The 24,655-nt window shown below is 47.4% G+C and overlaps 1 protein-coding gene across 1 annotated transcript in view; it reads right to left on the reverse strand.

The window, feature by feature from the left end:
* Nucleotides 1-12,408, reverse strand: part of LOC138568750 (uncharacterized) — an 810,508-nt gene extending 798,100 nt beyond the window's left edge. The window contains exon 1 of the mRNA XM_069646535.1: nucleotides 12,268-12,408. The gene's annotated coding sequence lies outside the window, so the exon portion shown is untranslated. The remainder of the gene's footprint in view (nucleotides 1-12,267) is intronic.
* Nucleotides 12,409-24,655: the final 12,247 nt, after the last annotated feature.

The following is a 24,655-nucleotide window of genomic DNA, read 5'->3' on the forward strand; positions in this document are numbered from 1 at the left end:
AAGAGTGGAGATGAATGGAAGACAGCATTTAAGACACCATTTGGGCACTTTGAATACCGGGTGATGCGTTTTGGCCTGTGCAATGCCTCTGCGGTTTTCCAACGACTCATGGATCACATCTTCGGAGACGTAATTGGAATCTCTGTCTGGATTTATCTGGATGATATATTAATCTTTTCCAGATCGAGGGAGGAACACATAAGTCATGTACGAGAGGTCCTCAATCGGCTTATCCGCAATCATCTGTTTGCCAAGGCAGAGAAGTGTTCTCAATCAATCGAGGATAGAGTTCCTAGGATTTGTGATAAGTCAGGCTGGTATTGAGATGGATTCCAAGAAGGTCCAGGCTATTCAAGAGTGGAAACAGCCTCATGATGTAAGGTCCTTGCAACGCTTTTTGGGATTTGCTAACTTTTACAGGCAATTTATTCCTCGTTTCTCTGAGATCTCTGCACCTCTCACTAGACTGACTAGCAGCAAGATTGCTTTCCTGCGGGACTCTTCTGCCACACAAGATTTTGACACATTGAAGTCAGCCTTTATGGCCGCTCCGATCCTACGCCACCCACAGGACGACTTGCCCTTCATCGTTGAAGCGGACGCTTCGGACTTTGCTGTTGGGGCTGTACTTTTGCAGAAGGATCCCGCTACGTCGGTTGAACATCCTGTGGCCTACTTCTCTCGCAAGCTGAATCCTAGTGAGAGGAACTATGCAGTTATTGAGAAGGAACTGTTGGCTATCAAGACCGCGTTTGAGGAATGGAGACATCACCTGTTGGGAGCCCGCTTCTCTATTGAGGTCCGTACTAATCACCGTAACCTGCAGTACTTGCGCTCCTTGCAATGTCGGACACCACGGCAGGCTCGGTGGGCCGCCTTCTTTTCTCCATTTGTGTTTCATATTACTTACATCCCCGGATCTTTGAATTTAAGAGCTGATCCTTGTCTCGGTCCTTGGAGATAGAGAAGGAAGAGGGCAACTCCAGTCGGATTCAACCACTGATCTCTTCTCATCATTTTCTATCGACTTTATCACCACTCTACAGTCAATATCAGACGCTACCCGGACTGATTCTTGGAGGTCAGTTTTGCTCCAACGGCCCTCAATATCTGAAAATCATGGCCTTTTAACTCTTTCGGAGAAGACTGTACATCCCCGAAGGAGAGATTCGTGATGGCATTTTGCACGGCGTCCATGATTCCCCCATTGGAGGCCATCGAGGGATTCGAGCAACACAAGAGTTACTATCGCAACAATTTTGGTGGCCTGGCTGGGCTGGGGAGGTTCGCAAATATGTACAGGCCTGTCCGATCTGTGCTCAATCCAAGGTTCCCAGACAACATCCTTTGGGGTTGCTTTCTCCTACTGAATTGCCGCCATACCCTTGGCACACTATCGCCACCGACTTTATTGTCGACCTTCCTCCCTCTGAAGGGCACACTTGTATTATGGTCATTGTGGACTGTTTTACGAAGTATGCCCATTTCATTCCTTTCAAGAAAATACCTACTGCTGTCCAGATGGCCACAGCTTTTCTACATGAAATCTATCGTTTACATGGCCTTCCTGAGAAGATCATCTCTGACCGAGGGGCTCAGTTCCTCTCTTCCTTCTGGAGTAAAGTTTGTGGCCACCTTGGTATTCGCAGAGCCCTAAGCTCAGGTTATCATCCACAATCCAATGGTCCCACGGAGAGAACGAATCAGACACTGGAAGCATACCTTCGTAGTTTTGCAAATGCCACGCAGACCAATTGGCTTACCTATCTAGATCTAGCTGAGGTGTCCTACAATAATTCCTTTCATTCTTCCATCGGGACCAGTCCTTTTTATTGCTCTATGGGTCAACATCCAAAATGAATACCTTTCCACCCTGTACCGACCAGTACGGTTCCTTCCGCTGATGCCTTGATTTCAGCAATCCAACGGCAGCATGAACAGGCACGCAACTCTTTGAAGGCTGCTTGAGACCATATGAAGGCTCAGGCTGACCGTAGGAGGCGGGTGGAACCTGATTTCCGAGTTGGGGATAGGGTTTGGCTGTCCTCTAAGAATCTGCCTCTTCGCGACTTACCTGTTAAATTGGCTCCCCGGTACTTTGGCCCATTTAAAATTACCAAACGCCTGACTTCTGTAGCCTTTCGTCTCCAGCTGCCCCATTCATGGCATACTCATCCTGTTTTTCATGTTTCCCTTTTGAAGCCCTATGTGGTGGATCCCTATGGTCGTGCCGGTACTTGTCCAGCCCCTGTTCTGGTACAGGGGGTTTCAGAATTCGAGGTTCAGGAGATCTGTGATGCCCGCTATCGCAGGGGGGTGCTCCATTTCTTGGTGGATTGGAAGGGGTACCCGGCCTGTGATCGCACTTGGGAACCCTCTCGGCATGTGCACGCTCCGCGCCTTGTGTGTGAGTTCTATCGCCGGTTTCCTTGGAAACCTGGGGCTCCGGGCCTTCCTGGGAGGGGGTATAGTGTCACGCTTACCGGGAGACCGGGGTTCGCTGCTCGCGCTCTTCCTTCCTGGCGCCTCTATTCGCGCTTTCGCGCTTGGGAAGGCGCCAGGGGGAGAGCTCCGGGGACATGGGCTGCAGCTCCTCGGCGCGTGCGCGGGAGACCGCGGTCACGGTCCCGCGCATGCGCCGTGGAGCGGTTGCCCAGGATTGGAGCAGCTTGCTGCTCAAGCCTCGCTCTGGGTCCGCCGGCGCCTGGCGACAATCAGGCTTGCGTTCCAGGCCTCGCGGGCGCCGGCGGCCCATAAAGGGAGAGAGGGGATCGGGAGCAGATCGCGTCTCAACGCGTTCTGTTCCGGATCGTGTACTCGCTCTCCCTTGTTTTGTCCAGCGTTTGCCTTGCCCTTGACTTCTGCTTCTGGATTCCCTTCTCCTCCTTCCTGCTGCCTTCTGGGTTTTCCCCTTGGGTTAGTTGTGGTTCTCTCCCAGCATTTCTCCTTCCCCACTGGTCCCAGTTAGATTTCCCTTCTCTTTCCTGGTTCCTCTCCCTTTGCCTGCCCAGTGCTCCTGCCTGCTTTACTCTCTCCTCTCCTCCCTGGCCAAGCCTGTACCTAGTGGTATACCACCAGTGCCTTTCTTGGGGCTGCCCCCACTCCATTGGACTCTCATCACCACAGCATCCAGTGCCAGCTACGGGAGTACGGGTCCCACTCCTTTGGACTCTCATCACCACAGCTTCCAGTGCCAGCTACGGGAGTACTGCTCTCTCTTCTTTGGACTCTCAATCACCATAGCATCCAACGCCATTCTTCTGGGGTTTTCCCCTGACTACTTTGAAACTCTGGAGCCTCGCCACCTCAAGGATTCGCTCCTTCAACTTCTCCTGTCTGTGCTTGTACAGTCCCAACGTCACTGAAACCAGGAGAGAGTAGCTTGTGGCGTTGGGAATCGGCCCATCTTCTACCAAGTACCCATTCTGGGTGGAGGAAAGACTGGTTGCTAGTGTCACCGATTCTTCTCGTCAGTCTGGCTGCCCCGTCGAGATCAACCAGGAATTCAGGTACGCAACTCTCCCGTGATTCTCACCTTAACACTGCTTAGCAAATAGCCAGGACCCACTACCGATATACCCTTGCTTATGGAGTACACCCTCCCCGCTCCCCTAACCTAACACATTGCGGCAACTACAACTGCCCCACCTATTGCCTGTATACTCTACTCAAATCCAAACTTGGCATTCATTGTTGATTTAATAGGTCTGCTTCATCTGTATATACCTTTCCTAGTCCCTCAACCTGTAAATTTGTACCTTCTGTATATACCCTTATGTAAATAATAATTGTATGTTGATTTTATACCTTCTGTTGTAACTATGCTGCGCATATACCTGTAACCGCTACGCCCTGTTACCCTCGGGTATGTTGTGCTTTAGAAATAATAAAACAAACAAACAAACAGTATGAAAGATCTCAGGGGGATTTGTTTTTTATGCGGAGGGGCACGTAGCTGGTGGGAATGGCCATATGAATTGACATGCCCAGGGACAGTCAATGGGTGGGTAATAAAACAACGCGCTCACTCTGTGTGTCCTTCCTCACCTGTCAGCTCCATCCTAGCTGTGCTCCAATGCAAGTTTCCGTTTATAGGTCGCGCTTTGGCACCAAGTAATGGCTAAAACTAAAAATGGCCTAAAGTTTAAGGGAGAGGGTGTATTCCCAGCTGTGTCAGCATGCCCAACTCTATCCCATTGCTAAAAGGTAAACCTCAGGTCATGGCGGAAGGCTCATTAGAAATGCATGTCCCAGAACAGTCTTACCCTACATGATAAAAGCTACCCCTACTACAGTGATCCCTCAGACATACTCTAGTCAGAAAAAGCGTATGAACTGTACTCAGATCATGTATTAAATGCACCAGTAAGTGGATTCGTACTTAGAATACAGTAGAAAGATACGGTTGTATAACGATGTGATTCAGACCCAACAGTAGCCAGAGCCATGGGTATCAGGTAATATTATCCCCATATATATGGTCACCGTAAATAATATCGCCGGGAAAAGGTCGCAGCAATATTATATGGGTGACCATATATATGGGGACAGGGGCAAAAAAAAAAAACATTTTACAAAAAATTAAAAAATGTAAAAAAAATGTGGGGGTTGCGGGGGTGCCCCCCGCATGTTCCATGCAATAATGTCGCCACGAAAAACGGCAATTTTTCAGCGATATTTATGCATGGCGAGATTTTTGTGGCGACATTATTACATGGAACCGAGCCATGGCAATATCAGATGAACTCAAATATGAAGATCGCTCTGTTACTTCTGCCAAGAGTTAGAACCCTTGTTTCATGATGAAGGTGTAAGGTGGTGAACTGCTGACTGATGCACATTAAGAGGGATAAGTTTGAATGGGGCGAGGAGAGGGTGGCGTTAAAAGGAGTACTCACCTTGTATTGCGGGTGGGCGAAGGGGGGTTCACGCTTCACAAGTCGACTGTCATCACTAAGCCTCTGCATCCAGCTTATGACGTGCCACGAAAAAAGTCCTCCTACTGTCCCCCAAATACAGTGTGCACAATTCCATGTGGTCTCCTTCGTGCCCCCAAACCGGCCACCCCTGCCCCAATCTACTTTTTGGTCACATTAGTGACAAGTGGCATTTCAACACATAACAAAAAAATAAAACTGCAGAATCATTACAGATGCATCATGCAGGAATCTCATCTATTAGAGCTCTGTCCAGGCGTCCGCGGCAAAATACATGCAAACCTCCTAATTGCACCAGCAGAAATGACTTCACAGAAAAAGGACATTGCAAGGAGCATCATCAGCCTTTGATACTGTGAGGCTGACAGTGGTCGAAGTGAGCGGGAGCGGTTGGGGGCGGTGCTCCTCGACTTTTTTAAATTAAGTTTTACTGCTCCTATACTTTTATTTGAAAAAGAAACCATTCCGGAACGGTTTCATTTTAAAATAACAGTGTAGGAACAAATTAATTGAAACTTGTTCTTTCAGTGCACTACACTGAACGTTCCCTTAGACAGCAGGTGCATGTGTTTGAGGGTTTGTATTGTGTGTGGGAGGCGGTGCGGTGATGGGGTTTGTGGGGAGTGGGTGCAGGCTAGCAGGGAAGATAGTTCCACTACTTCCGTTCGTATACTTCGACCACTGGGGAGGCACCTTTAGATTAAGTTGCCATATCCGAGCCGCTGTGCTGGGACCGAGCAGCAGTGGAGGCAGCAGGCATTGGCCAGTCAAATCACACCTGACAATACAGAAAAATCCAACAGTAATAGGCAAAAAACATACCAAATGCAAGCATTCTACTCAAGTGTTCAGCTTTGTACGAACCAGAAATCTTTTTCGAGTGCCCACTGCCTTTACAGTTGCAACCTTTTATATAAACCTACTTCCAACTACAATGCTATCAAATTTTTATTCTTCGACGGTGTTAAGAAACAGAAAAGAGGCAAATACAATAAATACGTGCCTGCAGCGATATGGCGTTGTCAGAGGTTTCTTATGCGCTTGAACACGAGGTGAACTATGCCAAACACGTTTAAGCATATTTTGCATTTAATTTGTCACTGCACGGGTAGTCTACGGAAAACAGCAGTGCTGACAACCAACCCCAAGTTTTCAGATTGCGGTACCTAGAGAGATCAGTGGAAAGTGCCGAACAATCCAAGGCATCATCTGGGCTCTCCAGCCCCAGTCCTTCTGATGGAGCACACCGGGGTGGAGGGTGGCAGATTATGTACATTATAATATACATTTGATTTATGCATGCTGTGTTATCTGCCTGCATGAACAAATCAAATGTATATCATAATGTATATATTCCACATTTTTAAAACACCAATAGGAGCAGCGGTCCGTGGCAGCATTTAGTTGATGATGGGCAATGCTGCAGGGCCTCCCAAAGTGAGGCAGGGTAACTGTTGGTAGCATCCGGCAGGCCCTGGAGAGGGGCAGCTCCTTCCCCCCATGCCTGGCCCTCTCCTCATCACACACAGAGACATGCAGTCTCTGTCCCCACAAAGGAAGGGAAGGGTGAGGTGTGAACAATCACCCCACCCTCCCACAAAGCAACAAGGTGCGTATCACCCAGAGGAAACAACAACAGTCAAGCAGGGGAAACACAATGCACTGCCCCCCCCTTCGGGTGACTAGGGCCTTGTGTTGGGGCTGCTCCAGTCCACCGGGCAGCCCCGTACTCATGTCGGGCGGCACCCGACCATACTCACAAAGGCAGCGCCCACGCTGCAGACTCAAAGGGTGGGGATCACCTCACCCGATCCAGATCACCGGATCGCCGCACATGGCCGGGTGGCAACCGGCTTACCGCGGCCCCGGCTCTGGGGGCACCCAGGCCGGGGTCGCCACCTGGCCCAACTCACAGGGCCAGGGGAACACACAGGGACGGCGTTGCCCGTCAGGGGCACCGTCCGGACGGCGTTGCCCGGCAGGGGCACCGTCCTGGAGCTGGGCCCCATCCTTGGGCCCAGCACACGTGGTGAGGCACCAGCATGGTGCAAGCACAGACACACACAAGGAGTCAGTTTGGTCTTGACTCCCGAGCCGGAAGCGGCTCGGACCTTTTATTAAGTTGGTCACATGGGTAACCATGTGACCATACCACAGCACACTGGAAGATACCATGGCCCCTTGCAACACTCCTCCTTTTTCATAACAACAAAACCCCAAAGTCCCAGCATAAACACCACTACTACTACTTGAGCCACTCTACTACTTTGCACACCCTTTATTAACCTGATTGAGTGGCTCTCATGTCACTAAAAAGCACCACTGAGAGCTACTGGCACAACATAAAGCACTCCACATGTACGGGTGTGCACCACATTACCGTGCCCACTAACTGGGCCATTTTAAGCAAGTCCGTGTCTGCCGGCTCACAGTCTTCATGGGGATGTCAATGATGGTGTCCGTCTTCCGCACTCGTGGAGTTGCCGGAAACCAGCTCGCTTCCTCACCAGAGTTCGTTTAGGACAGTCACGACACAGTCACAAAAACCAGCAAAACCGCACCTGGGGAGGCCCAAGGGCCACATCGGCCAAGTCCTTCATTGATGGAGGCAGATCGCATGGCCGGCTGCTGGCTTGGCCATCTCCATGTTCAGGGTGGGCAGCGCTGCATTCCCCACACTCCCCTTTTCACACTAGGCTTGTTGATGTTCCCCAGCCATGTCCACTGGCAGCACGCCCCTGGGTCAGTTCAGAATCAAGATTCCTTGAGGGCGCACGAGCACTCCCTTGGGGAGCCGCTACCCTTTCGCCCGTCCGATGAATTCAGCCCTCTGCGGGCTGGATGTGCTGCCCTCCCCACGTGTTGTGTGGGACCCTTCATGCCAGCCCCTCTTGGTCAGCTCGGCGGGGCTATCTTTTCTGATCTTTTGCCCCCTTTTGTTTTTCACTGGGGCCGACGGGCACACAGGACAGTGCTCCCCAAGCCACCCACGAGCACCTGCTCTTCCAGGCCTCACCAGCCTCACTATGCCCCCATTATTTCTTCCTTTTTTTTCACAGGCCCAGGTAGTGATGGGCCCGCCTCATTGGTTTCTTTGTCGGAGGCGGGGGGGCCCATGGGGGCAGCAGCACTGTGGTGGGTGGCCAGCGGTGCCGGCAGGCATCCCGGGGGAGGGGCAGCTCATGTTGTTCTAGCGGCTACAGCCGCTCCAGTTCTGCTTGGGGGCGCACCTTCCCTCCTCCTCGCAGGCCCCAATGGGGGTGGTGGGCCCACCCTTTGTTGGTGGGGCAGGCTCACCTTGTTGCGGCCTGGCTGCCATCGTGCATCTCATCGCGGCCGACGCCGCCCATTCCATCTCTCCTTCGCGGGCCCAGTTGGATGTGGACCCGCATCCTCCTGTTTCTTTGAGGCGATGTTGCCGCACTTTGTTAACGCAGGGGAGGGGCAGGCCCCCTTCGGTGTGGCTCGAGGCCGCCGGAGACCATGACGCAGTCGGCACTGCGGCCGACGCCACCCATTCCATCTCCTTCCTGCGTCCCGGGGCTGCACGGGATGCCTCCCCTCCTAGGTGAGAGAGAGGAGGCAGCTCACCCTCCCCAGCAATGGGACGCAGCTCCATCCATGCTGCCTCTGCGGGCCCCGTTGGAGTTGGGCCTGCATCCTTATTTCGGCGATGCCCGCCGCTCCTCCTCGTCGCGGGTGGGGGGAGGGGCAGCTCCTCCTCACCACGGCCGACGCCACGGGCCCTCTCACGCTGGGGAAGGGAAAAAGGCCAGCATCCCGCTCCTGCTGGTGGGGGCCCTCTTCCTTTTGCAGCGGACGTCGCCCATGCATCTCTCCCCCCCTCACAGCGGCAGAGTCCGCATCCAAGGTGGGGGAGGGGTGCAGCACGCACGCGGCCGATGCCGCGAACTTCACCGTCTCCCTCAGGGGACGGGCGGGCAGCACGCCATACCTCCTACGCGGGCCCAGATGTAGATGGGCCCGCCACACCACAATGATTCCGGGACACGCAAGGCCCGTACCTCGTCGCCATTGTTGGGGGCTGCTCCAGTCCACCGGGCAGCCCGTACTCATGTCGGGCGGCACCCGACCATACTCACAAAGGCAGCGCCCACGCTGCAGACTCAAAGGGTGGGGATCACCTCACCCGATCCGGATCACCGGATCGCCGCACATGGCCGGGTCGCAACCGGCTTACCGCGGCCCCGGCTCTGGGGGCACCCAAGCCGGGGTCGCCACCCTGGCCCAACTCACAGGGCCAGGAGAACACACAGGGACGGCGTTGCCCGGCAGGGGCACCGTCCGGACGGCGTTGCCCGGCAGGGGCACCGTCCTGGAGCTGGGCCCCGTCCTTGGGCCCAGCACACGTGGTGAGGCACCAGCAGGGTGCAAGCACAGACACACACACAGAGTCAGTTTGGTCTTGACTCCCGAGCCGGAAGCGGCTCGGACCTTTTATTAAGTTGGCCACATGGGTAACCATGTGACCATACCACAGCACACTGGAAGATATCATGGCCCCTTGCAGGGGTGCCATGCAACACCTTGGGGCTCAGGGGCTGGAGTCACTACGGCCAAGCAGCAGTAGGGCTGCAGGTGAGGTTGAGAGGCAGCTCCAAAAATCAAAGGGCTGACACCGCGTGTCGCCTGTCGAGTCGACTACTAGCATCCAGGCCTGCCTGCTCCAATTACACTGCCATCTCTCTCCAGGCCAAGGCTCCCAGGCAGCATGTGCTCTGCTAAAGAGTGGCACTGCACCCAGCAAGCTTCCAGACAGACCCAATGTGCATGACTGGCAGTGGCAGCCTAATTGGCTGCTGGGTCTGGCCTTGGGCTGCGTGAGCTCACACATCCCTGACACTGGGCCATCAAGTGAAATACAACTCAACATTCTCCCAGTGCTCATCAGCTTCTGCCTGTAATTCAATGCTTCAAAGCAGAGATGTTCGACCTCAACACCTCAGCTATCCTGGCTTCTCGAAGTCAAAGCAAACCGTATCGCCATAAATCATTCCGTTCCCTGGCCCCTCTGCTTACTTTCCCCATTCTGCCAAGTATCAGCTTCTCATTAACAGTCTTGAGTGGGGCAGAGTCAGACACCCCCCCCACCCCCCAACGCTGTGTTACGCAGATCAGATGCACTTCACTTTTGTTTTGAAATTGCATTTATGATCCAGGCAGCCGCGAGGCACCCTCTCAGCGAAAGGTTTGGGGCTACCGACTACCCCATCGTGACGGCCCTGCGCACAAATCCCCGTTTTCGGCGCAAATAATTCCATGAATCTCGTGAAACCACGCAGACTAGATCCACTCTAGCCAACCCGGCAACTCTGGGAGCCGAGAATGCGCTCAGGGTGGGCTCGGGGGTGCAACGTCTCCACTGAAGAGCAGCATACATATTTTTGGAACTTGCCATTTGTTCTGTAATAGTTCACCCTTTTTAACATGTCAAACAGGCATTGTTTCGCACTGACCCTTAGGGGGAGGAAGGGCAGAGTGTAAACTTGACACAGCGGAACATGAAACACGGGTCATTTGACGAGGAAACAGTTTATACAACACACCTGGGCTACAAGTATTTTTTAAGAAGTGCATGTCAAAATAATAAATAAGGTTTCTCTCAATGTACTCCATTTCGTATAATATTAGGTCGGCCTTTTGCAGCTAGAGCCCCTTGTGCAGACCTGCACTGTACCTGCTCATCCCACCACTGTGCCAGTAATGAAAAGTCCAATGAGCATTTGCAATGCACCGACATCCCGGCCTGCACCACGCTCTCCGCGGAACTCTCCCAAAGCAGCTCTCGCGTGACGTGCGCAGTGCGCAGTACTAAATACCGATCCTCGCCTGCACTGCTCGCTCGCAATGCATTTCTTCCCGGAAAGGTGCTGTGCCCCGTTATCTCAGTCAGTACCGACATTATACCTAGAGAGCTCTGATAATGTAGCACTACCTCACCAAGAAACAGAACGTGCAATGCGGCTCTAGCCTAAGCTGTACCCGTTCTGACACATGCACAGAGCTCTTGCAATGCACCTTTGCCCTTACTACCAATACTTGATGTCCAGTGTGCAGTACTATCCCAGTACTGGGATGTCCCAGCACTTCTCTCGCCACTATTGTTACTGGGGACTAAAATGGTATCCAATATTCTTGGCTGGGTGCACAAGGGGTGAATGCACCCATTATGCACCACATGTCTGCTCATGGAATGAGCCGCCCAGGCTCTATATTCGTCACTCTGCAATCAATACATTAACTACTATTAAGGGCCTGATTCGCAGAACGTTTTCCAATGCAATTGCGCCATCAGTCGGGTAATGATCACACATGTCTTTAAGCGAATCAAAGTTAATTAAATTAAATGTGTTATTCAACTTCGATCTATTGCTTCTACGAACCCCACGTATTAATAGGAAGCACTACTGTTTTTTGGGGGGACTTAAAGAAGCCCTTTCTAGAATAACCCGGGGGCAGTTGAAGAGTCCAACCAATCCCCGTGAACGGCGCCAGAGGTTTAAAAGTGTCTGCTGCAGAAATCTATGCACAACCTACCGGTCAGATTGCAGCCCCGTCACCGCAATCCCCCACCAAGCAGGCTCCATGCTATGGGGAAATATTAGCGAACACACAACGGGCGACTGGCACGAAATTCTGCTTTCTCCTCATGCCCGGAAAAAAAACACGCAAAAGTGCAGCCCTACCAGAAAGTCAAGACCTGGCGGAGTGCGGCCAACACCCAGACTACCAAGTCTCTTTGGCGGTGTCTAATCAACAAACAAGTATACACACATCACAAAATGTCTGTTCTCTCAGGACCCCAGGCGGAAATAACGGTTTGCATCGTAATAGTGTAGTAGCCGGGTGGGACCTGTTGTGGTGCGCACACTCACTATGCGTGTGTAATCACTCCCAGTGTGCCCGGAACCAGATGTTAAATACATAGGGGTCCCCATTCAAAGCTTTGGGACCCGCTCCCCCACATTCCACTGGTTGCGACTACACCTGGAAAAGAGTTCAATAAAAACTGGCTTCTCTGTAGCAGGGGAGGTGTTTTTCAAAATCTTGCGAGGTGACTTGGTGGTGGGCAATAGACAAGAAAACCCTATTTAGAGAACAATGCGATGGAGAAAAAAAGTGCAATAATTTGGTGTATTGTATTCTAAGAAAACCCCATCGGCGACTCTTCTCACAGCCGCGCGGAAGGCGCGCAAATGATTGATTTGTGTGTTGACGCCCTCGAAGCCCCCGCCCAGCAGCCTTGTATGTCCGCGGACCTCCCGCCATCCCTGCGTGCACTCTGAAACGGACTTGCAGAGACACTTACCTTTTCCTAGTCCAGGCACTCTTCGGATGCTACCCGCAACGCACGTTTCTGACGGATTCAGAAGTCACTTTCGTTTCCGTCTTAAGGCTCGTTTCCCCGCTGTACGGAAACGCCCACTGGCAGAGTAAGCGCAGAGCAAAACACTTTAGCAAAACCGACGGAAGCCTGTTATCTTATAATCATTTCTGGAAGGTAAATGCGCAGCAGCGGCTCCCGTGGACAGTCCAGCGAGGCATTGGCACCCTGCAACCAATCAGAATGTACCACCTGTCCTCAGCGAGGCGAATAGTTGGCAGAGTTGATGGCGTGGGGCATCACAACTTCACAAGGCCAAGTGCGGGGGGCGAGGAGGAGCGGCGTCCACAAACCTCCCATGTTAATGCACGCGGGCCTTCAATGTTAGACATTCATTTGTTGCTCTTCTAGAGATACATAACTTTCCCTGTAACGTTCCCAATAGTGATACAACTGTCCAGATGGGCCCGGGGCATGAAGTTGCCTTTTCGGAATTGGAATTTCCTGTTGCAGTGCGTTGCTAGGTCTGTAAAAGACCCGGGGCTAGAGCCCATGGCAAGTTTAAGACATCACATAACAATGACATCATAGGAAGGCACACGCTCATACTCGTTTTGAAGTGTGAACATTCATCCAATAGTGCCAGGCAATACTTTATGAGATTATGTAAAACAAAGAAAAGCCTTTGGGAAGGACAGTTAAAGACTTGATGTGGATGGAGAAATTGTATTTAAGGAGAAGCTGGAGAGCTGCCTTGTTGCCACATTACCCACACTCTCTTGATGGTCTAAAACTGACAGGATGGTGGGACATAATTAAGGTAATTATACAACGTTGTGTGCAAGCCTCAACTTCACCACGGTGGGACAGCGATGTCCTCTCCTCTCCCACCCCCCCCCCCCCGACCCTCCTCCCCCATCCCCATGCCCTCCCATTGAGAAATTTTGGAAAACACCATGTCAAAATCAAATATATTTCAGCATGATTTTTCCAAAATAACCAGAAAAGTACATATGTTTCTTAGCGATCTAAAGGGCTACCGAAATTGTGTGCCGCTAATAAGCTGTGGCCAATAGGCTGGACACAAACACCCAAATAATATAACATGATGAACAAATGAAAAGTTTTTCCAATTCCAACATAGCTTTTAAATGCACTACGGACAGAAAATACTGCAGTAAAAACGAAAGCCGCATTTCCCATGCCAACATAGATTAGCCAATTGCTGTTAATACATTTAAATTCCAAGATACATAATACAAACAAACGTGATTCTTTGCAACAACTGTGAAGTGTACACCTGCACTGGATTGGGTTCCTATAGAAACCAATTAAACCGTGTCAAATATAATTTAGCAAACTGTATAATAGCACAATCTCAAATAACTTCATTCACCATTTAAACTAGTAAAAGTAAGGGCATGCGCCTCTGTGCATGCATGCATGCATGCATGCCAGCAAAACGATCATGACCTAAAGTGCTCCGTTGCTTCCAGAATACCCTAATAATATTAATAATAATAATAATAATAATAATACTAGTGCAGCAAGAGTTCACATGTCGTGCACGGCTATTGTATCCTGAGGTGATATTTTACAAGTTGAGTTTCTACATGTTGGGGGCACTTTATTCTGTGTAATAGACAAAAAAAGGTCCTCTATCCACTAGGGCCAGGCAACATTTGGCTCTGTTTTATCACTTGCAACCAAAGTCACTTGACAGTGCAGTCAGCCTGACCTTTTAAACCTCACATACGTCGAAAAGGTTACAGGTCAATGCTGTTCTTCGGTGTACAACAACATTATAATGCGGATGCCTTGGTTAGCACTTCCTGCAGTAATGCAAATTGCAGTGGCCGACCCAGCACATTTCATTAACGCTAATGAGATGCCATCACATGTACAAACTACATAACGTTGATGCCGCTCAGTAATGGCGTCATCAGAAGGGCTGGCACACAGGATCTGTAAACAGATTGGTCGCGCGTGAGTAGCGCAGATTGACTGCTTGCATAATGCAGTGCTTCGCATAGTCCATTATTGAAATATGAACATGTAGGGCTGTCATCCTTAAGCATTGCAGTCTGTGGGTCAGTCACCAGCACACAATATTAGCTTAGCCTGTCCTCAAGACCATTAAAGAACAAGCATTGGCAACGCCAATAAGGCTGTCTTTGCAAAGGAAGAGGGCTGTTTACTGCTACATTTGCAAAGACAGATCTGTTGGTTTTGCTGATGCTTAGTGTGGTATCCCAGAACAGAGGTGCTGCGAGAGTCGTATGTTGGCTGACTACATACATTGCTAGTTATGGTTGCGTTTTCCCCCATATACTGGTGTTCCCACTGGAAGGCTTTTTGACATTGTGGACAAAGCAGGGGCACAGTGAGGCAAGGGTGGTGGGAGAGGAAGCAGCAAGGAAGCAGTCCCGGCCAAAAGGAAAGCAGAGTAATCACACGGCAAAGCAGGTGAGGGGAAGTTCAGGTGCAAAGAAAGATGACATGAATGGGGATAAGTGGGGAGCAAACTGTTGCACCTGATGGTGGCATAGCAAATGTGGATGATGCGAGGCCGCCCGTCAGGCAGATCCTTGCTCTCTGGCCATTATCCGTGGACTAAATGGTCACTTAGGTGGATTCTGTGCCAGGTCTCTAAATCCAAGTCATAGTATCTAAACTCGAGCACAGAGTGCAACCGAAAGGCCCCAGGATAATGAGGAAAGGACTTGATTGAGGGGCACGGTCTTCCTTAGCCACCTTGACCTTCTAAACTTGGAGCCAAGCAGGTCCAGAAAGGTGGGATAGCGAATGAGGTTGAAGGATACCACATGTCTCACGATTCTTCCACACGGGGTGCGATGGTCCCAATTGTTTATGTATTTGTCGTCTGAGTATGTTCCAAATGATCCATTCACTCTTCTGAAAATGATAAGGGAATGGACCTGTGCATTTTCAACCCACCACGTCCCTGTCTATTAGATTGTAATGTTGGTTTGGGAGGGTGGTGGGAAAATCCATGCACGAGAGTGAATGTGCCAGCTACTGAGACAGCAAAAGGGGAAATGAGTGTGGCAGTGAGTGACAGAATGGGTGAGGGAGCTACAGGGGCGATCGTGAGCAAGAGATAGGACATGATTAAACTCCTTGAAGGCTACTCAGTGATTTGAATTGCATTTTGCCAACAGTCAGCTAAAGAAATGGCAGCAGAAGAGCTGAAGGCTTGGTGGAGGGGTGCAGTAATGCACAAACAAGCAGGTGCAGTGTCACATTAGAAGCACTTGAACCAGGTCGAGATAGCAACACTTATGGAGGGTCACCAGGAAAATAAAAAAACTGCCTGGGGGCGTGTGAGGAAAACTGCCACAAAACACTTCCAACGCCTCTGCACTCCTGAATTACAGTTTCATGTAAGAAATCATAATTACAGCATGTGTGCCTTCAAACTGCTTGTCTACGCTTGGGGCTAGCCTTTTGGTTGGAGCCCCTGAACTTCTATCCGGGGCTACAACCAAAAGACCTAACGCTAAAGATCCCCCCCAGAACCCTCCTAACGACACCTCTGATTTAATGTATGTTTTGGAGAGGACCACGGCTGAAAAATATTCACAATTTAGACATAGCAATACTCCTTTTTTTAGCCGTAGAGCAAAATCACAATTTTCAGAAAGATAATGGAGGTGTAGAGTTTGTAGAACACTCCATTACTGAACTGCCAACAGCAAAGAACACATGACGCAGTTAATTGAAGACCAAAGAAAAGCACTAGACCAGTGTGATCGTGTGGAATCCGGAAGCCACTTCCCCTTCTTTGCTTCCACAGGACATCTTCAACAGGTCCGAGGAGTAGAAAAACAGGGCACGCATGAGTAACATACTCCATCCAACCTCTCTGGAATCTTTTAAACATTATTTCCTAGGATGTAACCAGAGCAATACTGCGGAGTCAGAAAGGGTTTGAAAATCTGTGCCTCTGTTGTCTTCATTAAAATTGCAACATTCCATTTTTTCATTGGTATTGTATTTTGTAGAGTGCAGACTTAGCTGGAGAGCAGCAGAGCAGTGTACAGTGTGTGGGGTAGATGAGCTTTTGGCCTGGCATCTTTTAAGAATTGTGCAGTACTGTGAGTGGTTGTCTGTGCATCAGTAAGTGGGCTTGATTCACCCAAGCGTTTTATAATGGTGCAATCCCACAGGAAAACGCTCTGTGAATCAGACCCACTGTGTGTCCATTGGGATCAGTCCTTGGCCAGTTGTTGAAAAAGCCATGTTTTGAGAGATTACTACACAAATTGCTGAGAAAATCAGTATTTTAGGTCAAGCCACAGAGGCTGTGATTTTGCAAGTTCAAAACGCATTTACCACTACCGACACGTTTTCTGAAGGAAATCAGTAGCTGCAATAGGTTTTTTAATGGCGCTATTCCACAGGAAAACACTCTGTGAATCAGATCCACTGTGTGTCCATTGGGATCAGTTGGGATCAGTTGTGGAAAGATAGCGCTTAGGTTAAGGTTTCCCCCTGCAAAGTTCTCAATTCACAAATGAGCAATTCTACACAGATATAAGTAATCAGCAGGTATTCAGGAATGAGAACAGAGTACAGTATTTGAATATAGTCTTCCCTCTTCCCTCTGTAGCTGCAACAGATTTTCAAACCCTTTCTGACTCCGCAGTACTGCTCTGGTTACATCCTAGGAAATAATGTTTAAAAGATTCCAGAGAAGTTGGATGGAGTATGTTACTCATGCGTGCCCTGTTTTTCTACTCCTCGGACCTGTTGAAGATGTCCTGTGGAAGCAAAGAAGGGGAAGTGGCTTCCGGATTCCTCACGATCACACTGGTCTAGTGCTTTTCATTGGTCTTCAATTAACTGCGTCATGTGTTCTTTGCTGTTGGCAGTTCAGTAATGGAGTGTTCTACAAACTCTACACCTCCATTATCTTTCTGAAAATTGTGATTTTGCTCCACAGCTAAAAAAGGAGTATTGCTATGTCTAAATTGTGAATATTTTTCAGCCGTGGTCCTCTCCAAAACATACATTAAATCAGGGGTGTCGTTAGGAGGGTTCTGGGGGGGATCTTTAGCCCCCCTGAGAGCAGCTGTCGCCATTTCATACTGCTTGTAACATTTGACAACACAAAGTTTCTCTTGAACAGGATCATTGATTCATGGTGTCCAAACCACATTAAGGACATCCAGTTTCGTAGCATTCAAGCATACACCAAAAGGGGAAAATTACATGTTATTGATAGCTAAATCTCTAACACCAGAAACTCGGAGACAAAGTAGCATAGTCAGATTACTGTTTCAAAGATTAAAAACGAATTAAGCAGCCAGGATAAAAAAAAGTGTGCTTTGCTCCTACGCGTTTAAATACCTTCACACCATTAGCAAACAACATTATCGGAGGACTGTTAAGGATTTCAATCAGCCAAAACACCCTCGTCTCAGCCTAGTAAGTAATGCACAGATGAAATACTTATTTATTGTGTCTATAGGTTCAATATTCCGAGTGATATACCACTCATATCACACCCTTCTCAAAATACCCCCCAGGTCACACTGGACCAGGAATCAGGCTTTGTGAAACAATGTAAAGTGTGAAAAATCCTTAAATTGATAGATATTCTTATGAGAGCAATACTGAACAGGTCATAACAAACATGAGATACAGTATGAGCAACAGACACACTTTGGATAAGAATGGAAGTTAAGAAACACTTTGAATGGGAAAAGACACATGTAAAACCTTTGCAAAAATGCAAATTCGCACCTAATTATTTTTCGTTGTGGATGTAGCTACAGGTCTTAGGTTTAATTGAGAGTTGAAATTAGGTCTCTAGCTATAACATTGAAGAAGTTATGGAAGTTTTAATGAGAGGCGTTTTGAAAAAATAGAACAGAGAAAAGCAGAAATTCGGTTTTAAAATGACAGATTGGTTTTATTTAAACTATATCAATGACTAAGAAAAAGAAGAATGCCGCCCGGGAATCTCCACAGTTATGCACGGCTGCTTGTAACTCTTCATGTGGCAGATACTATGTTTTCTGTATGGGAATTACTTTATTTAATATAAATCACTAATGGTTTATGGTCTAATGAAACAAATGAGAAAAAAATCTGCGCTTACACTATGCGCAGAATGGTTCTGACAATATTAGAGGTTCTGAAGTTAAAGATGGGATAGGTTGAGATTGGGATAGGACAAGGCAAATATACTATGGGTCACTAAGATTCCTATTGATACTCACACTCCACTGTAAATTAAGATTGGACCATCAGGGTTCTGGTCATCCAGATCGGTCTACAGGCAGCAGGGCACCTCTGGTGGAATTGGATCAGATGGGTGGTTCTGGTCAATCAGACTGCACCTCAGGCTGGATTAGACGGATTGGTCTTTCTGGTCACTGGACACTGTAGATTAGCGGGATGACGAGTTTCAGCAAGCAAGCCTTAATGGTAGCAAGCCAGACTAGATCAGAATGATTTTCCCTTAAGTTTGGGATGGTTCAAGATTTGGGCCTAGCTGAAAAGAGTTCAGCAAATGCTGAGGCCTGGGTTTTGCAAAGAAATCTGGAATCAGCTGCAAGATGAAGAAGTCAGGAACAGAATGAAGAAGTCAGGAACAAAGCACTGCGCGGAAATCAGGATGTAGTCAAGAATCAGTGTGTCTGTGTGTGGTGAAGTTCCTATATTTATCATGCGAAGTGACATCACAAAGTTTACGGCAGGGGCAGAATTGAAAACCACACCCCCCACGGCTGTGATATGTCAAAGGCACTTGCCTTTTTCTGGTTGGAAGTCAGAAAGAGCTTTCCTATTTTATGACGTGATTTGGGAACTCCCACATTGATTTGAACCACAATTTAACTTTCCCACAAATGTACATTTCTATAAGTATGCCCTCTAATAAAATCGGACACATACATTATATATTTTGTGGGTTATCCTGACATCTAACTCCCATCTCAGTGAGAGCTGTCTTTGTCGTTCTGTGGAATTTTGTCAATTTTAATCATAACTGTTTGGCCTACTAATTCGTAATTCAGTTTATATCTGGGCAATTACCCTAAGAACACGGGTATACAATATTATATTTGCAACATCAATAGTTTTGCCACAATTATTCTTTTTGTGTAGCTTTGGTCCTTATGTAGTACAGGGTTCACTCACATCTTCATAGAAAGAGCATAAAATTAGATCCACAACTACCAATTTTTAGATTTGTCCTCCTTCATGGGCAAAGTTAAAGGTTTTCAAAACTTAATCACACATAGGCATTTTAAACAACAAATGTCTTTTAGCAGTTTTTTTCTTTGTAACTTTCTTTCAACAGGCAACGGCTGTCACATTCCTTTGATCAGGGTGGGGGTCCAGAGGGAAGTTTGCTGCCCCTCCCCTAAAGGGATCATTATTCAGCCTGCCATTGTCCTTGGCTGGGCCAGAGAGGAAAGTCTGATGAGGTCTTTGTTCTAAACATGCGAGAACCTCCAGCATCAAACAAGCCTTCCTGTAGCAGCAAGGTGTTACCCATTCCCAGGCTGAAGCTGTCAGCTCAGAATTAAATATTTGGACTCAAGACTGGGTTTGGACTTTAAAGAATTACCTACAGCTTTCATTACAACATATAACTTCAACACAGTTTATAGGTAGATTTTGACATTTAAAGAATTAGGCCTTTCCACAAAAACATACTTTTAAAGCAGGCGATTTTGCACTTTCTTCAGGGAAAAACACCTTCAAACAGAGTCTTTTACATCCAATTTTCTTATGCAGCACACACACATTTAACTCAGCATTATTCTGTCCTTGACTGCTGGGATTTGTCTGCAATCTGGATATACTTATCAAGCCTACGCTTGCAGTTCTCTCTGCACAGCTGAATTTGTTACATGTTGCCATTTTTAGCCGCATTTCTCAAGTGGAACTGAAAGAAATGTTGCTGGTCTGCCTTTTTCATGAGATACATTTCTTAGCTGCTGTCAGTCAATGAGGCCCGGCTTTTCTGGCCACACTGGATGATCTGTAGTTCTTTTACTCTCAATGATTCACTGAAAAATGAATGGATCTAGCGCCAAAACAGCACTGTGAAGGTTGCATAAGCTGCATTTTAAAAGGCATTTTCGGTTTTTAGCCCAATTCTGTGGCCTTGCTTCATGTTAACTGTAACAGCACCCACTGGCATTCCCCTGCAGTGAGAATTTTGTTGTCACCCCCACTTTGACTGTGTGGCAGCAGTGTGCAGCCTTTGGTGAGTGTGACCAATGCGCAGTTTTGCAGATTTTTGCGCGCACTGGGGTTAGCGCATCCATTTTTGGCAGTTTCTTTCCCCATTGGTAACGAGGTGCAGTGGGGTGCATCGGCATGGGTAAAAATATCCCACAGGACGATTGCCAATAGGTAGCCCCTTGAACAACACGAATTGTCGAGATGGCCGATCTGTACAAGTTAATGGTGCAAAATGCTTTGCCTTTCTCAAGCAAACTAGAAAGAAAATGTACCACCTCTACTGGAGGCACCATAACAGAATCCAAACATCCCCACTCACACCAGCGAACCCAAGATGTTTGATGACCCCTGGAAGTTCAATAGGTTCAAGGCTCCCTAATGATTGAAGAAGCTGCAGTCAAAGGGCCTTGAGATCTAACTGTTTTTTTACAGTTATGTAATTGTTTATGACATGATTGTAAATAATATTACATTTTAGTACATACGCCCAGATGTCTCACAGTTAGGTGTGCTATATAAATGTCAAAATAAATAAATACATTATTAGCTTTATTAATTTATAGAAATATATTAATGTTGGTTGCAATTGTGTTGGGTTTATATGTTTATTTTAATAAAATATGAATTGTTTTTCAAATGGTAATTAACTTGTATGATGGCCTTCAATCACCCCTTATAGTTGTCTCTTACCTCCAATTGTACAAAACATTTTTTTAAAGAATCGTATTAAGAAAAACAAACTTTAAATTAATAATAATTCCAATAACATTTTCTTTATGTATGATAGCGTTTTGAGAAGGAGAAGGAGAAGTCAAGGAAAATTGTGTTCAGCAGTGTTGGAGAAAGATTGGAGGATGCTATCACTTTAAGCAGCAGCTTTCCCAGGGTGCAGCGTGCCAGAGAATCCTTCCAAATCTCCTTTCACGGCCGATACAGAGCGGAGAAGGGCAAATGAAGGAAAAGTGTTTTCAGCAGTGTTCTGCAGAGGGCCGTTGGCATGCGTGGTCCAATTGCTACTTTTACACATCCACACAACAGATGGAACGACTGCCGTACTGTTGGTTTTAGTCTGGAGACACCTGACACGTAAATCGTAAGTGAACTGGGAGGGGGGGGGTGGCTGCGAACTGTGAATTGTGAACTGTGAATGAAGTCAATCGAACAACCAACACCCAAGTCATATTGTAAGCCCCCACTTCTCGTTCCCTGGACCGACGGAGTCCCTGTATTGACAGCAATTTCTAAACTATTTTCTTTACAATAATAATTTTGCTTGTATACACTCGCTAAACGCTGTTTACAGACTAAAGTAAAGGAGGAGGTTGGTAGGAGAAAGCATTGCAGAGACTGTTGGGCATTGTCCCTTTGATCTGCGGTGGTGGTCTCCGTCCTTCTTTTGTTTACTCCCTCCTGGAAATAACATGGCATCGGAGATCGAAACTGAAAGAGGAACGCTAATGCTAATGCAAATAGAACTGGATCAGGATGACCAAAACGGCAGTGTAGCGAGATTGCAAAAGGACTCTAACGGACACGAACTTGTGCTCTCTTCAAAGGGATCTCTTTTAACACCACAGTTGAAATTGCAAGTAAAACGACCTCCGACGTTAATATTCTGCAGGAGTCAATAGGGTTTAGTTAGATTTGTTGGAGGGCAAGCTAGAGTGAGGCTACACGAACGGTACACATTGTGAAATAACTGATTTGTATAAACCTGTGTTCTCATTGTGTAACATCTGCAATAATTGACCAAATATTACCAGCACTTGAAAACATAAAGGAATCGGGTACTGACTTCACAATGTTGCCTGTTAAAAATAAAGGTGTAACGCCAGACGCACAGGATGTGCATTAACTGGGGGATGTGATAGACATCGTAACTCCCTCCCTTAACCTTAGTAGAGGGGCCCCAACTGACCTAATTCAAGAACTGTGTCACACTGAACAACCGAAGGACAAGAATTAACAAAATGTGACCCGGGACGGGACTATTAGAGGAGACTCCTATACTCTATACACATTTGGAACAAACGCCCAAAAAATTCTGCCCATTAATCACCTATAAAATAATCCAATGAGTGTATGGAAACCCAGGGGAATTACGCCAGTATCACTTAAAAGAACGCAGCGGTTTCACTACAGCAGAAAAGACGAGATCCAAGCACGAGCTGGGGAAATCGTTCAGAGAGGGGAAAACATCAACCATGTGGCTACTTCGCCAGTAGCTAGGGGCCCTCCAAGACAGACTGAAGTAATAAACATAGAAGAATGCCCAGAAACGTGCCAAAGGCAAAACACTTGACAACAAGATATGATTAAGCGTACTGACCCAGAGAAAAACAAGGGTCTGAAGAATGCCTGGGGTCAAAAGTTGGGGCAACACAGGCAAAATGTGCAGAAACAAGAATTGATGAGGACATGCAATCTTGGGCTGATAATATTGCTGCCACAGATAAACTGCCAGCTCAAAATGTAAGCTTTACTTGGAATAAACGGCACATAAATGATTTTGTGGTACCAAACCATCAGACTTTTTCTAACAGGCAACAAAGAAACACCATCGATGAACCTAGAGACCTCCCAACAGACAAAGAGATGTTAATGGACTTAATAGATTCCCAGGTTGAACAACGGAAGGATGAACTTAATACATCTAGCTCGATTGACCCAAAACTAATAATGGCATTTTCTTTACTGATGGCTCCGTTTATGAAATTAATCGAAAATCAAAATGAACAAATCAAAGATCAAACAACAGTGATAGCGATGCTACACACCAAAATGATGTAGAGGGGTTCATCACTGCCCTCCAAAATAATTTGGACAAAAACAAAAAACAAATTACTAATATCTTCAAAAGTATAATGGAGCCTATCATTTTGGCGAAGGAGAGAAGATCAGAAAGATTCACCTCCAATACACAACTTAAAAATGTCCAGCTGTCGGAGATTAAGAATAAGGTGGGCCCTAAACATCTATGCACTTCCCCAGTGGTAATTTAAGAAATTACGTGCCCATAGGGAGGACAAATAAGTTGCCCAACAACAATCAAGGACACTGACGATATTGTATTTGTACATAACGAAGCCGGTAGGGAGAAAATGCCTAGAAGCATCGTCTTATCAACACCCAACGACTCAATGACAAAGGACAAAACAGTGTTAGTCATTATATTACCACAAGTAGAGGTGGACAAGGTACCGCAACTGAAGGATAAGGAAATACAAGTACTAGTAGTCACACAGTCTCCACCCAAGACATTTCACATCTTCAGTGAACTAGGAGAGGGGATAAAGAATGCACCAAAGTCAGAGACTCACCTCAGACAAAAAGACTTGAATTACGGAAAAAACTCCAATAAAAATCGTTTTGGAAAAGCAAACAATGGTAAAAACCTGGTTGAGAAGGAAAGGGGTTTAAGCCGCTTCCACCAAGAAGGGATTAAATAAAAAAACGAGGACTATCATGCGAAATATAAAAAGCAGCCAGCAGAACCAGTGGTGTTTGAAAGATCCTCTAAGCAACGTGTTGCAAATCCTACAATAGATAAGCCAATTAGGGCAGTAGATGCCCACAGCATTAAAAATCAGGGAGAAGATCAAGACAAGGTTCAAGAAGAAGAAGATGATGAGGCCCTTTTAAATCTTTCGACCTACTCTGACGAGGTTGAAGTGGTTAGTCCTAACTCGTCAGGAGCGAATGACATCAGGGGAGACCGGGGCGAAGGTCAGCACACTGAGGAGGATACCGGTTCCTTCATTGAAGAGGAGGGGTCTACGAAAATAAATTAACAGGAGCCAAAAACGAAAGACTCAAGAGAGTAAGCTTCACAGATAAAGAGAGGAATGTTGAAACAGGCGACTCTACAAAAGGGTGGAAATCCATAGTGCACTTAACAGTGGCGGGGATCTACCAGCACCGGGAAAGGTGGGAAATGACCTAGAACAACTGGCAATCAACGAATATAAAACATGGGAACAAAAAATAAAGGGTGATCCATTAAGGAGGGAAGTGGCGCCACAGCATGGATTGAGACTAGTAACAAAGGAGAACGATAACCTTAAAATCACGAGAAGGATTGACACAAAGGATATTGTCACCACTTATAGATTTACTCTAGAAAGGGTATTGAAAATTAACAACAAGT

This window comes from Ambystoma mexicanum, chromosome 2q (assembly GCF_040938575.1).
Source record: "Ambystoma mexicanum isolate Mex_15411 chromosome 2q, UKY_AmexF1_1, whole genome shotgun sequence".
NCBI lineage: Eukaryota > Metazoa > Chordata > Amphibia > Caudata > Ambystomatidae > Ambystoma > Ambystoma mexicanum.